This window comes from Notamacropus eugenii, chromosome 5 (assembly GCF_028372415.1).
Source record: "Notamacropus eugenii isolate mMacEug1 chromosome 5, mMacEug1.pri_v2, whole genome shotgun sequence".
Taxonomy (NCBI): Eukaryota; Metazoa; Chordata; class Mammalia; order Diprotodontia; family Macropodidae; genus Notamacropus; species Notamacropus eugenii.
In genome coordinates, this window is record NC_092876.1 from 342,847,946 (window position 1) to 342,861,373 (window position 13,428).

At 38.5% G+C, this 13,428-nt stretch overlaps 1 protein-coding gene across 1 annotated transcript in view; it reads right to left on the bottom strand.

Annotated features, from left to right (window-relative positions):
* The window catches only part of FAM162A (family with sequence similarity 162 member A), a 35,381-nt gene that overhangs the window by 21,131 nt on the left and 822 nt on the right, over positions 1 to 13,428 (bottom strand). The gene's annotated exons all lie outside the window — the stretch shown is intronic.

Consider the following 13,428-nt stretch of genomic DNA (forward strand, 5'->3'; position numbering starts at 1 on the left):
CCTTAGAAGGACAAAGTTCCTGAGACATTTCAGGTCAAGAATTTTACTCTTGTGAATCACAATAAAAATAGAACCCTTCAATCCCAAGGCTGAAGGAAAGGTGTATCCATTCCCAGCTTGCACTCACTCCACAGACCACTCTAATACAAAGTAGAGTTCAGAAGAGGTACTGCCAAGCATGTTGCTTACTGCTGTAATTGGGGAAAAGGAGCTAGTCCTGTAGTCAGACTTAACTTTGACCCCTCTTCACCAAAAAATTCTCCTTGTCTTCAATCCTACCCTACATTTGGAGAATCTCTTGTAATCCTTCACAATCCCAACCTTGGTCACAATCCAAGTTCGAGATAAACAATCTGCACTCCAGAAAGATACAGAAATGTACCTACACATAGAAAGTCTGAATTGGAAAGGTCCTTAGAGAGTCAATTTAATTCAATAAGCTTGGGGGAGGGGGGGTTTGGGCAGCAATAATTTTATTGGTTGAAGGGTACACACAATGAGAGCACTCCTTGGCAATGGCTCTGTAATTTATAATATTTCTGATACATAATTTCACATTTAGAAAGAAAAATATTTCTAGGATTGGTACTTTCTGAGTTAACTCTTTATTCCTACTATATGGAATGCCAAGGTACCATGGAGAAGTGTAGGCAATACTGATCTAGTTCAATCCATTCATTTAAAGATAAAGAAAATGAGGTTCAGTGTGGTTAGACAATTATACATGGACATACATATCTAGGTAAGTAAAAAGCAGTATGGTTTAGTGGAAAGAGGGCCTAGATGACCTGAATTCATATCTAGCCTCTGATACATACTGACTGTATAAGCCTGGAAAAGACATTCTCAGTGCTAAAAATAGACCCCACCAGGCACTTTTAAAACTATTATTGCAAAACAGCTGTAGATTTGCATAAAAGGAGATACTTCACTAACAAATTCTCTACACCCAGAAAATCACCAGTGAGGCCAAAAATACCTGGAATATCCGGTTTATTATTTTTCTCCATGGCAAAATGGAGGGGCCAAAAATCAGTGAGTCAGTCAATAAACATTCATTTAGTGCCTACTCTCTACTAAGCACCGGGGATACTGAGGTAAAAACCAGTCCCTGTTCTAAAGGAACTCCAAGTCTAATGGGGAAGATACCATGAAAACATGTACATACATAAAAGGGATATATTGGAGATAATCAGAGACACTTGAATTAAGGGAGATCAGGAAAGGTTTCCTATAAAAGGGGAGACTTTAGCTGGAATTTAAAGGGAGCCAGGGAAGCTAATAAGTAGAGTTAAAGGGAGAGCATTCTAGGCCCAGTTAGATGGAGTATCTTGTCTGAGGAACAGCCAAGAGGCCAGTGTCACTGGTGGAAGAGTATGTGAGGGAGTATAAAGTGTAAGAAGTCTGGGTAGGGAAGAGGGGAAAGTTATGAAGATGTAATAGAGGATTTAACCCTGGAAGAGAGTATTAGGGAGCTACTACTAGTTTACTGATTATGGAATGGGGAAGAGGAGAGGGACTGTGAAATGGTCAGAACTGTGCTTTCAGAAGATCACAGTTGAACAGAGGATGGACTGCGGAGAAACCAACCAGCAAACTATTGTAATAGTTCAGGAATGAGGTGATGAAGGCCTGAGTCAGGGTGGTGGCAGTGTTAGAGGAGAGAAGAGGGTACATTTGAGGGATGTTATGAAGCTTAAATCAACAGACCCTGGCAAAAAATTGGAAATGGAATGTGAGAATGAGGATTTGAGGATGGCACTTAGTTCAAGAGCTTGGGGGATGAGGAAGATGGTGGTATCCTCCAATAACAGGACAAGTTTGGAATGGAAGAGAGGGCTGGGGAGGTAAGAAAATGGGTTAAGTTTTGAGATATGTTGAGTTTAAGGGGTCTAAAAGATATCCAGTTTGAGATGTGCAATAGGCAGTTGGAAGTAGGAGAAATGTTAGGGCTGCATAAAGTAGATTTAAGAATCATCAGCATCAAAATGATAACTTAATGCATGAGAGTTGATAAGATCACCAAGTGATATAGCAGAAGAGAGCTCAAGACTCAAAAGGGCCCAAGATGCACCCATAACTAGTATGTATGACCTGAAGAGAACTCAAGAAGGATGAGGACTGGAAGGCCAAAGCTACATGGCCTTCCATGGGTGTCATGGAAACTTTTGCATGTCCCTTTTTCTTGATAAATATATGCTAACTGCTAATGTGTTCAAATCGCATTTTAACTTTCAGATTCACTGACAAAAGACTAGCTTCTGTGAACTGGAAACTGGACAGCAACAGATGAATTTCCCATGCTGCTCATTACAATAGAATGTAATTATTTTGAAAGATTTTTTATTTGCGTTCCTAGTGCCTACATGGTGCTTGACACATAAGAGACATTTTAATGTTGCCTGAAAACTAGAATTTGACCTATGCTATACATATGTGTGTACATACACATGCATATTACATACATATTTCACACATACACACATACACACACACTCTAAAGAGTAGGAATTTCTATAATCTTTGGATATCTCCTATGGTGCCTAGCAATTCTAAGCACATACGAGGCAATCAAATATATATTGAGGTTAAGTAGGTATACGGAAGGTAAAGAGGGAGAATAGAAAATGAGGGAAGGTAGGTGGCTAAGTAGGAAAAAGTTAAAGTGGAAATTAACTGATAGAATATGAGCTGGAAGATGGTGAAGCAACTGCCAGGATATCAGATACAATAGTACTTCAAAAATCATATTAAATTCAGTGTTTCTAGGTAGCAGCTTCCTTCTCTGTGACATAATCTTCTTTCTAGGTTATAATGATTTCAAACTGACATATCGCTGGTTCACATTTTGTTTATAAATTAATGATTGCTCCATGATTGGAAAAAAGCCAGCATAAACTTTGAGTCTGGAGAAAAAAGGAATTAAGAGCGTGGGAATCACTGCTCCCAAAAGGAAAAAAAAAGGTGAAAAAACACTGGAAAAAACTTCCAGGCAATTTTAATGGAGAACCTATTAGTGGTCCTAGGAGAGAACTGTTCATTACTCTCCCATGCATCTATACATAATTCTTTTCTAATCCACAAATAAACAGATGCATACAGTCACCAATACATATACTATACTTGAAAGGTGGTGCTGTTTGTCCTTTGTTTTCAAAGAGGACCATCACATCAGGAAGGTAATGCCATGACTTGCAAGTGAATTGGATTTAAGTGAGGGAGGGCTGTTGCAAAGTCACCAGCCTCACTTTCTCCTCCAGAACCATCTGGGACCAGTAGCAAAATATAGATCAGGAATGGAAATGGTCCCCACTTAAAAAGTAAAAAAAGATAAGAGGACACTTTACTAGGTGGATTAGATTACATGCAATATGCAAATGTGTAGTAGACTTGGGAACCGATGATGCTAGGTCGTTATTTTATACCTACTTACTGCAATGATCTCTACCACACTCATTTTGAGCTTTAAATAACTGTACCTTTCCACAGTGGGTTCTATCTACAGATAGAATGCCATTTTTAATTAAGAGGTTTTTCAACATCCCATAAGATAACATATGTTGTTTGAGTAATAAAAAATTCAACCAAATGAAATGCTTCAGAGATGTATTTATTTACCTACCAGTCTCTATCCAATTGAGGTCAATGAGTATGAAAAGCTTTTATATTAAAGCCATCTTAGCCTCAACCTCGTCCTTTTTTGGTGTATAGGACAGCATCACTGGCCATCTAGCTGATGTTCTTTGGCTTCTCTAACACTGGATCATTCTGCATCTCTTTTGCTCTCCTTTCCCCACTCCTTCCTCTTCACCCACCCAAATTTCATTAGTCTTCAAAGCCAAAATCAAATCCCAAGCTCTTTTATAAAGCCTTCCGCCATAGCACAAACTAATTTTCCCATGTTCCCACAGGATATAAAATATTTGGACAGATTAATTTTCCAAATGGCTCTATCACGCCTTGTCCCATATACAGAAATGGATCAAGATGTGGTTTCATCCTGGCACGAGACATGATTAAACTGAGCAAGGGGCCAAGGAGAGACTTATTTCTAGTTCTTAGTTCTGTTGTTCTCTCAAGCCAAAAGTGTCAATCGACAGGGCGCGCAAACACTCCTCAGGGCAGCCTGAACCAGAATAAAACACAACTGGGAAATAACAAAATAAGTAAAAAAAATAGATAATATTAATATGAGGTCTTCCAAATTAATGTGTGGCTAGAGGGAACCTCATGTTTGTTTGTTTCTTTTTTTCCTCATGCTGATTTCAGTATGAGTTTGACACCACAGCTGTAAGGTAAGTTTTTCCATAGAAATAATACAAACAATATTTAGGTTCTCAATCCAGTCCATAAACCACTGGCATAGGAACTCCCGGATAAGAGAAATCCCTGTACTAAAGCAGATCAGCACCTTCTCTGCAAGTTATATTCTTAGTTGCTTAAAGCTCTGAGAGGGTAAGCTAGGTTATCACTTGGCCAATAGGTAAGAAGCCAAACTAGAACTCGTGTCTTCCTAACTCGTAGACCAGCTGCTAGCTCTTACACCTTTCTCATGCCCCTCTGTGAGGTGAACTGGTATATGTTATATAAAACTGCCAGTCAAACTCATGAGGCATGACAAGGACCATGATACTGAAATATTGTTCAACCAGTTCCCTGAGACTAGCTGAGCTCAACCCAGATGCCCAATTTGTATCTTTGTTCTTTGCCTGGATTTTAAATATCAGAGACTAAAAAAAAACAGCTTTTCAAAGAACTTAAACCTGCAGAATAGATTTAGAGAGAGCTAGAAAGGGTGAGGAAGGTTAGAGAAAGAGAGCAAAAAAGTCTTAAAATAGGAGATGACACCTGGGCTGAGCTTTGGAGGAAGTTAGGAACTCCATAAGAAATAAGACTGAGTTTTAGATGTGGAGACATGGAATGTCATGTGTAAGGAACAACATTTAATAGCTGTCCTACTAAAAATGTTCTTCTATAAAACAAGGTAGCTAGGCATAATAATGAATAGTACTGGACTTGGTATCTGAGTTTGAATCCTGCCTTAGATACTAAGGAATGGCTACATGAAAATCACTTAACCTGTCTCAGTTCTTCAAGTGTAAAAAGGGGGGATCAGATAGAATATTTGTAAAGCACTATGTAAAAGATGACTATTACTATTCAAAATGAACCTCCAGTTTTAACCTCATTTTGCTATTTCTAGCCACTATACCTCTTCTTCAGAAGGAAGAGATTATAAAGACCATGCACATCCCTTCCTTATCAGTGGCAATCGCATTAGCAACAAGAACATTAATTGTTCTACCCAGCAGCTTCTCTAACACCCAGAATAATTACGTTTTAAAATTTTAAGCCCAATTTCTGCAAATTCAAAGTAATTTTATTGGTTGCTTGTTTTCCTTCAGGATCCTGGAAAAAAAAATAACGGGCTAAGAGAATTTGCATTTTGAACTCTCAGGCTTCGATTTTAATTAATGTCCTTTTTTCATACTGAATCAAGGCTCTCTCCTTTCCCCATCACTCAGATTCAGTGGGGAGATGGATTGTTTGTGATCTTCCCCAGATGAGGATAACAGACTTTTTTAAATGTCCAAACTCATTTGGAGAGTTGTCATTTCTAACTGTACTTTAAACTATAAGCTAGGAAATTTCTGAGGAAGAATAAATAGAACTGAGGCACAGAGAAGTGGTTTGTTCCCACAGCTGGCAGTCTGAGAAGGGACCCAACCTCAGATGTTCCTGACTCCTAGTCCAGTTCACTATACCACCCAACTGTTGATAGTTAAGTTACTAATACAGCACTTTAGTGTCAAGTCAATATTCTTTCCATGGTGAGCCAATGCTTGACTGGAAAGCTTCAACAACCAGGAGAAGTACTGCAATCTGCTCAACTTGCCACAGAACTGTAAAACATTTCTTTTAACTGGGCCTATATTGGACTAGAGGTTGGTGAACTAGGGCAGTGGGGGGAGAAAAAGAACAAACAGAGAAACAAATTACTGTAGGCAGAACAGTGGGAAAGAAGAATTGAGATAGGGCATAGATTTTGGGTAATAAGAGTTTTAGTGGAGAGGTCAGTCACTCTTTCACATGAAAGAATTATTAAATCAACCTCCCTTGCCTCCTAGAGGTCTTCAATAAAACTAACTGCAAGACCTCTAAGTCCTTGGATTTCTTTGGAAGAATGTGCTTAATCGGGTGAGATGGGGTTGTTTTCAGGTTTTAATTCACATGCTGGAGACAGGAAGGTGAAGGGAAATCAGTGAGACCTAAGAGAGAGGTTCATTGCTGGTCTCTCTCCTAGGGAGACTTTTTAGCATGTTTTATTTAATTATAAATAGTGAAAATCAACACAACTAAAGCTGCTTAGTAACAATTTACATTTAATTTCATTCACTAAAAAGCATAAATGCATATTTATTAAAATTCATTTTAAAAAGCATAAAGCATTTCATTCATTAAAAGTATAAATCATCTTTCCCAGTCACTCCCTTTTGGATTCTTTGATCATTTTCATTCACTTTTCTTTTATATAGCTGTAGTTTATGTGTATTTGTAAGCAGACTTTTGAAGAGGTTGAGAGGATACAAGAATTACCAGATACATAAAGGGAAGAAAACTGCCTGTGAATCAAGAGATCAGTGTTCAAGTCCCAGTCCTGCATTAACCTTGACCACAGACAAGTCACTTTGTCTCTCTGCGTCTCAATTTCTTCATCTGTAAAATGAATGGGTGGATTAGTTGATCTCTAAAGATCCTACTTAACACTGGTGTTTTATGACTACGATGAATGTTGTTGCAGGCTAAGGAGATTCAATTTTATCTTCTTGTCTAAGCAAAGGGAAGCCATCAGTCTTTTTATGTGATGATGCTGTCAGAATTCTTGCTCTGGGTCCAGAAGTTGAATGGGCCATCTGAAGACAAGGGCTCTGAGGACAAGGAAACAGTCTTCTCTAAAAGGTCAAGTCCTCATCTATCCACTTTAGGGTCTGACCATACAGAGCTCCTGAGACTCCTCCTTTTAACATCTGGTTTTTCCATCAGACATAGATATCCTAAGTTTCCTGGATTGATGAAAAGAATGGGTAATGAAGTCCCTGGAGATCTAGGGTTGTCCTAAATAGTCAAGTTCCTTTATGACCATAAAGGACAAGTCTTTGGGGAGTTAAGACCAACTTACTTCCCATGCTGATCATGAAAAAGTATTATTTAACAGTTTTATTTATTAATTGAGCAACTTCTCCCTTAGAAATCCTCCTTGCTGTTCACAACCTAACCTGATCAAGTTTTCCTTGAAAGTCTGAAACCTTTACATTGGATCACCTCAAGTCTTACCAAGTTCTGCTCTACTGTGTGGCGCATTCTGATGAGACTACCACTGTGATAAGCCTCCTTGTCTGACATCAATCCCGAGCATCTAGCTTTGCCCTACTATTATGACCTGACTAGATTCACTGCCCACAACATGACCACTACTCCCCAAATGACCATGTTTTGCCTAGCACATTCCTATTATAAGGATCTATGCTCTCTTGTGTTCTGATAACTGTGCTGACTTTTAGCCTGGATGACTCAAGATCTTGCCTACTTGTGTTTCATTACCTTGACTTATACTAATATTCTCCCACCTTGCCTATGACTATAAATCTGAATCACCACAAATGGGAGTGACATAAAACAGATTTCACAAGATTACTTTAGTAATAGCATATAGTATCAAAGGGAGAGGTTATTCCATCCCAGGTGGGAGATAAAGGGCCCAAACTAGGTAGTAGTTGTGGGAATAAAAAGCCAGTAAAATTGCAAAGAAAAAAATGGAGAGAAGAGCTAGACTATGGGTTACTTTTATGTGATAGTCTGGGAATATAATTACTATTCATAATCTTTTCATGGGAAAATGCTTCCAGAATTCTAAAATTACTTATGCGAACCTTTGGAACACAGCCTACTTCTAAAAGCTAAGGACTCCTTGTACTGGAGAAAGTCTGTTAATTAAACAGATTTGATCCACAGAAGCAAAATACGAGCCCAGACCACTACATGGCAATCCTTTCTGGTTTCCTCACTAATGCCCAAGTTTAATTCCCACAGTGGCTGTTCCAAAAACTTCTTTTTTAAGCATTTACTCTCATTACTAATAAGATGATTACTCTAACTCTTCACTAAGACATCAGAAAATCTAAGACCATCATGAGATTCCCATTCACATTTTTCACCAAAATGTAGCCCTATCTTTTCATCTGTTCTCTCATTTTTCCCTCCATAAATTTATAAGAAGAAATATCTACTTGGGTCTAAAAGATCTTTTCCATCTTTCTTTGGTTCACCTCCCTTTTAAACATCGTATTAGAAACCAATTCCACTTAGAGATTGCCTCTTACTAAAAACTCCTTCATTCTCCAACCACCCCATTTCTTCCTTACCCTTCAGGCTTGAAAATTTGAATCACCTTTTCTCCTTCCCAAGAAATATCCAATTAAAAAAAAAAAACAACCTGGTAACATTCTTTCACAATGTCTTTAAGATTTCTCCCCATTAGTACTTCAATGGAGCCACTCTCCTGGTCTGAGCCCTTGTGCTTTCACGTCTGAATTATTCTAATATCCTAGATGTACATCTTTAGTCTCTTTCTATTCATCTTTCCAGTTTATCTTGTACAAAGCCATCAGGTTAATATTTCAAATATATTTCTGTTATCACACAAAAAACACCCCCAGACCTTCACCCCCATACTGCCAAACAGATTAAGTGAAAATTCTGTCTGGCATTTAGGGAGCTCCATCAACTGGCTTCATATTAATTGTCCAAATCTGCTGCTTACTTAACCTAGATTTCTGTTTTAGCTCCTCATTCTCCTTTACCATTCTCCTCACACATTGTATTCATACATGCATTTGCTCATTCCCTTTATCCTCCTGCCTAAAAATGCTCTCCAATCTGACATTTTCTTCAAGAGCTTGTCATTTCACTGGTGTGGGTATTAGTTGGTCCCCTACTGCTGAGTCAACTAGGCATCTATTAAGCACGTGTGTGCCAGGTACTTTGATAAGTGCTGGAGGTAGAAAGAAAAATGCAGCACTTCACCACAAAGTGCTCGTTCCTGCTGTTTTTATTGGTCTGCTCTACAGTTATGAGCCTCTTTGAACTGAGATTTCACTGTTGGTCTTCCTGACTCTAGGGTCTAGTGCTCTATTTACTATGCCACTTAGTTCCCTCTAGGTGGCATAGGGTAGTTGGAGGGTAGTCCTTCAAATAGCAGGTTTATTACCAGGACTTTGCAGCTTTGCCAGTTTGTGCTCTGGAGGAATAGCTTTTGAAAACTTTTACACCATCTCATTATTTCAAGACCCAAATCAAATGCCAATCTCTTTCAAGAAGCTGTACCACACTAATCCTGGTTTACAAAGATCTTCTCCTCCCTTGAGTGCCTACAGTACTTAAAAATTTCTACTACAATCTATCATTTGGTACAATGGAAAATAAACAGGAGGAACCTGAGTTCAATTTCTGACTCTGATGATTATATCTTTATGGGCTTGGACAGGTCACTTAACCTTCCTGGACATCAGTTTTCTCATCTGTGAAATAAGAGGCCTGGGTTAGGTGAACGCTGAGGTCCCTCTTGGCTCTAAATGATGGTGATGAATATATTCTTTAGCAGTTTCATATACTTACTTTGTCCCCAAAATACTAAGGGCCTTGACAAGCCATTTTAGCAACAATGGCCTGAAGCATAGTGATGAGGAAAGACAAGGGGGTAAAGAAGCGAAAACAGAGTTAATGTGGAGGTTAATCAGTCAACAAACATTTATTAAACACCTACTATGCAGCAGGCACTGTGTTAAGATTGAAGAATAAAACAACTGGTGAGCTCCCAAGGAGCTGTCCAATGGGGGGATGGGGGTGCAGGCGAACATTGCAAACTATGTACAAACAAGCTATGAACTAGAGTAAATTGGAATTAATCAACACTCAAATTAAGGTGGTGGGGTGCAGTTTTGGAGAGGTTTAACAAACATACTACCAATGAGTAGAACAACAGTCCAGTAAGGCCCAAATTATATTAAAATGTGATGTGGAAATATTTTTTTTAAATAAATAAAAATACAATAAAACATATAGAACATTACATTTTAAAACTAAGTCAATATGTAGCCAGAGGGAAGGATCCTTATGTACAATTTAGTGGCCCATTTCTATTTAAGAAGACAGGCCAATAGAAAAGAAGACAGCAGAAGATGAGATAGATCTATGAATACAACGAACATGAACTTGGACAGAAATGGAGAGGTAGAAGACAGAAGGGCCTGGTGTGCTATAGTCTATGGTGGGGTCACAGAGTCAGACACAACTGAACAACAACAAATGAGATCTACTTGTAAAGCTGTTAACACACTGCTTGGTACTTATGGGCTACAGAAATGCTAGCTATCATTACTATAAATAAATATAAAATATACTTAATTTCTTGCCAGGGCTCTCGTAGCCAGTTACCTGATGGAGGAAGAGGAATCACAAAAGGTCTCAAGTAGACGACACCTGACCTGGGTTTGAAAAGAAATCGTGGATTCTAGGAGTTGAAGATAAGGACAAAATACTCCAGGTATTAGGGGATGGATTGTCAGTGTATGAGAAAGTGATGATTATGAGAAAGGGAAAAAGTTTCTCCTCCAAAATACAATCCCTTGAGCAAAACTCAGGCACCTCTCTGTCTCTGCGGTAAAATATTTCTTTGGCCTTAATTATTCTGAAAATATAAGCTAACACAGTACTTTAAGGTTTGCAAAGCACTTCACAAATATTATCTCATTTGACAATCACAACTCTGTACTGTTACTATACCTATTTTACAGATGAGGTTAAGTGCCTTGACCATGGTCATACAGGTATTAAGTTATCTGAGGCAGAATCTGAACTAGCACTTTATCCACTAAAGTGACCTAGCTACTTCTTGAAGCCCTTAAGTGTTCTTAAGTGCTTGGTAGACAGAAGTCAGGTCCTGTTTCAGGCACCCTGAATAATGTTGTGAGATAGTCATGCTTGTGGTTAAACCAATGCTATTTTCTGATAGTCAGAAGTGACCAATCCCTCAAGGTCCTGGAAAACTTGATACTTAGTAATAGGTAATTCTCCCTTGACTAGATGACATGAATGCAGGAAAGATCTGTAACAGTCAAAATAGGAACTCTTGGCATGGAACCTTCCTCCATTGTCTGGCTAGCAGATATGTCCTAGGGCATTGGAGTTGTGTGAGCTCTAGGCACAAGGAGGTTAAGTGACTTGTCCCTCAAGTCACAAGTTAGTAGTGACAGGATTGGAAGCCAGATATCCCTGGGCTTATTACGGTCCTCTCCCTCTCAATGATTAAGGTTATTAGCACATGAAAATTAATTTTGCAGGTGTGTTTGCATTACATGACCAGAGAGTTAAGCTCACCTAAAACAACCAGGGACAGGGAACTGTGTGTGGTCAAGTTTGGTGGCCTGATGCAGTCCTACAGCAGGAGAAAGGTGTGAAAGTGTAGTAGACAGCAGTCCAAAATGCCTGTTAAGATACCAATTAGCTACAAGCCTAAGTTTTCTTCTTTTTAAAATGGGGATAATACCAGGATAAGTTCAAAACTCATGATTAGGCTCAAATAAGAATGTATGCAAATCACTTAGCAAACCTTATGGGGCTACATAAATAACAGCTATATTACTTTAGGATTAACTGAGTTTGCCAGGTGGATGTCAAAAAAGGATATTTTAGAGTTGTTTACAAAACCACCATAGTCTGCCATAAAACTTTTATATATGTCATAACTGTTTATAGCCTTATTTCCACTGAACAAAAGGAAATGATGCTAAATTGCTTAATAAGTTTGGTAGTACTCTCACTTTAATGGTTATTGCTAAACAGAATGAGTTTTAAGGGGGACTAGAATCCCTTCTAGAACTCAGTAATTCTTTCAAGAAAGAGAATGACCTATGTAATAGTTTTAGTTTCTACATTTTTATGTCTTTCCTAAGAAATCAGAGTCCCTTTTCATATCTTAATTAGTTTTAAACAATGCAGCAAATAATACCACTCCTCCAACCAAGAAATCACTGACCAAATTATGTCATTACCAGAGTTTTTATTTTTAAATGCACCATTTCTTAAGTTACATTTTCTACTCTCTGTTTACTCAGACACACCCAAAAGGCAAATTACCTAAAGAGTTAGGTAATTAGGCATTAGGACAAGAACAGGCATATTTCTAAGCCACTTATCAAATTTGTCACCAAAAAGTATACACCACTGACTTTTCAGTTCTTTTTTCTGAGACATAATTTGGGGAATTCATACTTTTCTCTTCCTCACTATCTCATAAAATCTGAGGGCAACTAGATGACCCAGTGGATACAGCACTGGGCCTGAAGTTAAGGAAGACTCCTCTTCCTGAGTTTAAATCTGGTCTCAGATACTTACTGATTTGTGATGCTGGGCAAGTCATTTCACCCTGTTTGCTTCAGTTTTCTCATCTGTAAAATGGGGCAAACAAGGAGAAGGCAAACCACCACAGTATGGTTGCCAAGAAAACCCCCAATCAAACGCAGGGATCAATCCCCTCTACAACATCCCTGCCAAGTGGACCTCAGATGGAACACTATTAGTGACAGTTCACTAATTCAAAGCAGTTAGAGACTTCTATTTTAAAAGGAACCTGCCTGAGCATGGTTTCTACTCATTAATTTGAGTTCTAAACTCTGGAATCACACATAATATTAACAACAATGGAATTTATATAGCATATGAAGCACACTTCACAAATACTTCATCTGAGCTTCACAACCCCAGAAGTAGATGCTACTATTACCCCCATTTTAGAGATGAGAAAACTGGAGCAAACAGAAGTTAAGTGACCCGCCTAGGGTCCCACAGTTAGTTAAGTGCCTGTTGCTGAATTTGAACTCAAGTCTTTCTGAGTACAAACCCATGGCTCTATCCACTGCCTGACCTAGCTTCTCCAGTAAATGGAATCCCCTCTGTGATTCTACAACAAGCCTGCTTTTTCTTGATGACAGTGACATTCTCCTTAGTGTATTCTCTCCCTACCTCAACAAGCAATCCTTGTAAGAAATGGCTTATTCCCCCTCATCATTTTCCTGGCTGTCTCCCTCTATAGACACTCAAGGTCTCTCTGAAAATGAGACATTCATTGACAACAGGACACAAGACTACAAACGTGGTTGGATCACGGTTCCGGGGAATACACCTTGCTGGACCACAAAATCTATGCTGCCTAAGACAGAACTGTACATACTGACTGGAGTATATGCAGCTCTTTCGTCCCAAGAAAATCAAAACACTTACTCCTCGAATTTAATTGTTAACACTGCTAAAGAATATTAAATGTATTAATAAATATTAAATGTATTAAATATAAGGAATATTCACATTTAC